The following is a 5,213-nucleotide window of genomic DNA, read 5'->3' as shown; positions in this document are numbered from 1 at the left end:
GTGTGTTGTCTCACGCACACACACACACGTGCCAGAGATGAATCCCTTCATCAAAGGCGACATAAACAACAAAGGACTCTAGAGGAGGTGTGTGACGCGATGCTGGAGCGTGAGACGGGAATGTGTGTTTGTGAGTGTGTGTGTGTGTGTGTGTGTGTGTGTGTGTGTGTGTGTGTGTGTGTGTGTGTGCGTGTGTGTGTGTGTGTGTGTGTGTGTGTGTGTGTGTGCGAATATGATTGCCTGCAGCCCGAGAGAAAAAGGAAGTGCAGCCCTTTGGCAGGGAGAGCAACAGGAAGTGAGCATCTATCATCACTCTGACCCTCTGATCTCTGACTACAGAGAGATTTCATGATGACTCACGCACACACACGCGCGCACACACACACACACACACACACACACACACACACACACACACACACACACACACACACACACACACACACACACACACACAAACCCAGATACCTATACACATATATGCGGACACACACACGTGCACGTCGTACACAAACACAAATACACAAATGTAGACACGCATCACACACACAGACAGACAAACACATGCAAATACACACACCACACAAACACATAGAGAGAAACATGCTATACTTGCATAGACACCACACTTACTCATAGACACACATACGGTCACACACACCCACCACAAATACACAAACACAGGAAGCAAAACACACACACACACACACACACACACACACATATAAACAGGGAAGGAGCGAGAAAGACACACACTCACAGAAACACATATACATGTACACGGACACGCCACAAACACACACATGGACACACACCTACTTATGCATCACAGAGACACACAAACACACATACACAAGAAGTGAGATACACACACACCACAAACATACATATATACAGACATGCACACACACATACACACACACACACACACACACGCACACACGCAAACATAGACACACACCTACTTATGCATCACAGAGACACACAAACACATACACAAGAAGTGAGATACACACACACCACAAACATACATATATACAGACATGCACACACACACACACGCACACATATGCACGCATACACGCAAACATAGACACACACCTACTTATGCATCCAGACACACACAATTACACATACACAGAAAGTGAGATACACACACACACACACACACACACATACATACAGACATGCACACGCACACACACACACACACACATGCAAATATAGACATGAACACACACGCACACAAATAAACAGACACACGCACACACACACACACACACATAAATAGAAACACACACACACACACACACCTAGACAAACAAACAAAAACTTAGACACACGCACACACATAAACAGACACACACCACACAGCCACAGAAACACACACACACACACACACACACACCTAGACAAAAACTTAGACACACACACACCACACATACAAACACACACACACAACACACATAAACAGAGCGAGACACAAACTCAAACACACATGTACACACAGATGCACACACACGCACGGATGAGCGCCATACACGCACACACACACGCACACATAGACATACAGACACACAGAAACACACCACACATATGCAAACAAACACACACCACATACGCAAAAAGACACAGTCGCACACATACACAGGAACTGACACACACACAGCCACATACACACACACACACTCTCTCTGTCTCTCTCTGTGTGTAAGGACAGCTTGAGTCATGTAGCATTTCCTTTATTAAGTGTAAGCGGCTCCAGCAACAATGAATCTTGCCGTTGCCTTCTGTAGCGTGTGGTGTTTCCCTCTCGCCTTCTGCAGAATTATTGTGGATGTTTGAGACATGCGATCTGTGCATGTATGTGTGTGTGTGTGTGAGATGATCACTGTCAGTCCCCACTCAGGTGCTGAGATGTGTGTTGGGTGACGCTTCTGCATGCTTCATGAGTATTGATTGGTATTGTTAGCAGCAATAAAGCAGCCATATGTCTTAATAACAGATACATATGCTGAACCACAATCAGCACACGGAGAGAGAGAGAGAGAGAGAGAGAGAGAGGGAGAAGGGAGAGAGAGAGAGACAGAGAGAGAGAGAGAGAGAGAGAGACAGAGAGAGAGACAGAGAGAGAGAGAGAGAGACAGAGAGAGAGAGAGAGAGGGAGAGATAGAGAGACAGAGAGAGAGAGAGAGAAGTACTGTTTCTAGCATAAATAAGCACGTTGTTAGCATGGTTTTAGTATAACTTAGCATGTCACTAGCATGTATTAACTAGCATGAATTTTGTATGAATTAGCATGTTGCTAGTATGATTAGTATGTTTGTTAGCATGTTTGCTAGTATGAGTTGATATGTCGTTAACAGTCTTTTACAATGGAAGTCTATAGAACAGTTGCTAGGGTGTTGTAAGTGGTTGCTAGGGTGTGGCTAGTAAGTTAAAGGGTCACCAGTGATTGGCAGATTGGTAGTTTAAGTTAAATGAGGCCAAACCGAAGTCTGTATGACAGTCTGGCGGAAAGTTATAAGGTCACAAAGGTTGGTCCAATGTTAAGTCAATGGAACTTTTCCAAATTTTCCAGGTCAGTTTTCGGAAAACCGAAAGTCGGATCAGTTGGAAAAGATATAGCAACCCAGGTCAGACCAGTTCCACAGCTTGAAGTAAGTTTGGTGATTGTAGTATGAAGGGGGGAGGGGGATTACAGGAGTTTTCCGGGAGTAATAACAAAATGGGAGGGTGGCGAGACCCTCTGACATACGGGTGACTCCCAGGAAAAACAGGAGTGTTGGCAGGTATGCTCACACATACATTCTGCACTTTGTCTACTGCAAAATTATTGATAGCTGTGTTGGCGTGGCGTCGATATGAAACTCAAGCCTGTCCATTTGTTGCACGCACAGACGCGGAAATACTTAGACCCCCGGCCCCGCCAACAAACACTGTAGAAAGATAAAGAAGAAGACAAACACTGTAGCAGATCCCGGTTGAATCATGTCACGAAGACGCTGTGCTCTGAAGTGTGAGGGAAAGTTAGTGTTATTTCCTCTTCCTAAAGATGAGGCTGTGAAGAGTCAGTGGTTGAAGTTTATTGATGTAAAAATACCTCAGCGTTTTAGCCCCAGCCTTGTGCTGTGTTCCCGTCATTTTTCTGACAAGTGCTTTAGCAATCTACAAACTTGCAACTGGGGATTTGTTAGCGGTTTGATAAAGGAACAGAAAAGACTATTGATGTATGGGACTTTGTCAGAGGAACTTTACAGTGCACAGTTCTTGGATCAGTTCCTTCCTCCATTTCACAAGTGTAAGCAAGTGCGGTTAAAATGGTTGCCTCTTGTTTTCTCTAGCTTGCAAATTATGTATGAAATCAGAACGTATATTAGTGTTGGCGACACGAGTGTTTGGCTGACTGTTTGAAAATGCTGTGGACCAGGCTTGTGTTGTTGGGAAGGGTTGAAATTAAGGGTGTTTTCCAGGAGAAATAACAAAACGGGAGGGTGGCGGGAGATGGGTCTGAAATACAGGCAACTCACAGGAAAAACAGGAGTGTTGGCAGGTATGCTAACACATACACTTTGACACTTCAAAATTGTTGATAAGCCATGTTGGGCATTTCTCTCTGTCTGTTTCTCAATGTGCGTTCTTCAGCAGTCTTGAGTCCTCGTGTTCTCGTAAAACGTCATCATCAGCTGCCAAAGTTCAGTTCCAATACTCAAGACCGCAAGAACGGAGGACACGTGAAACTTCCCGCATGTGTCCACTCTGGAAGTCCCAAAAGTCTGTTCGACTGGAGGTGGGAAGCGCAGCATTTTATATAGATTTATTATTAAAGTTCAGAGATATCACTTATTTACCTCAGGAGTTTCCCTAAATGAAACGGTGAAAGTAAACATTACCATGGACATCTTAATAAAGGAATAAACACATTAAGGGTGTTTGTTTGCTGAAATTCGTATTAAAATCAGTTATATTTATATTGTACAACGTATATTTATAAAGTTTTTATGCAAAGTATATATTTTAAAACTGGCAAAACAATAAATGGTTGTATGAATGCTGTAATGTTTAAATCATTTACTATTAAAAACGCGTGAAGGTCATGTGACCATCAGGAAGAACGCAGCATCCATTTCTCAAAGGATGCGTTCTCTGCCCTCACGGTTTCCTGAGTTTGTTCTTCCGAGGACACCCAGCAAGACCGGTCTTCACAAGAACAAAGTCTGTTCTCTGCATTCTTGGAATTGAGAAACAGCCTCTGTCTCGCACTGAATGCAGTCGACCAATCAAAACAGACTGGGTCATTGGACCAATCAGCGCAAATTAGCATTGTGCTAAAGGTTTAGGAACAAATGAATCTCTGAACGAATCATATGGGAGTCGCTAGGATAATTAGGTAAAATTAAATGCACATTATAAGACAATGAAAGTGTTTTTTGACCTTGCCTGTATATCAGCCTGTTGTTGGAGACGCCCAAAACCAAAATAGGACCCTTTTTAATGCATAATAGGGGCTCTTTAAATGGAGTATTAAAAATGTTCTTTGGAAAAGTAACTCAAAAGTTTCTTTTAACAGTAATGCATTACTTTTTAGTGTAAGTAATCGATAAAGTAATTGAGCTTCTTTTTAAATGAAGTAACTAGTAACTATAAGTACTCTTTTTTACAACATTGCTGCCAATGGATGATCAACAGTAAAATCGACAAATTGTGCCTCTTTCAAAGAGGAAAAACCAGTAACAATCAAAAATTAGAGCTGCACAATTAATCGTTAAAAGATCGAAATCTCGATTCGACCCCCTAGACGATCTTAATCCAGCATTTCTACGATTCTGTCAAACATATTTTCAAGTTCAGAAGAGAAGAAAAGGCGGCTGCATGAGTCTTTTCATTGTTTCACATACATTGCTCAGTGACATTGACACCTCCAAATGATGTTGAAAGAGTCACATACTTTATTTACAAGGTATAATTCACCTAAAAATGTAACTTTTGTTTTCATATAATGATGTTTTCGCGATCGGGAAATCACACATGACGTGAGCTGCTGACCGTGAGCTGTTATCACAGAGAGGTCTACTTTAGTGAACAGATCCTGCACATGTTGCTAATAACAGGTAATACAGATGTAAAAAATATTCAGTTTGTGGCACAGAGTGATCGTTTGGGAGCCGCGCGCGAAGTATGAACAGCACTTAGCAGTCAAAATGAAACCGAAA

This window comes from Danio rerio, chromosome 9 (genome assembly GCF_052040795.2).
Source record: "Danio rerio strain M-AB ecotype USA chromosome 9, GRCz13ab, whole genome shotgun sequence".
Classification (NCBI taxonomy): Eukaryota; Metazoa; Chordata; class Actinopteri; order Cypriniformes; family Danionidae; genus Danio; species Danio rerio.
This window is presented reverse-complemented; position numbering follows the sequence as displayed.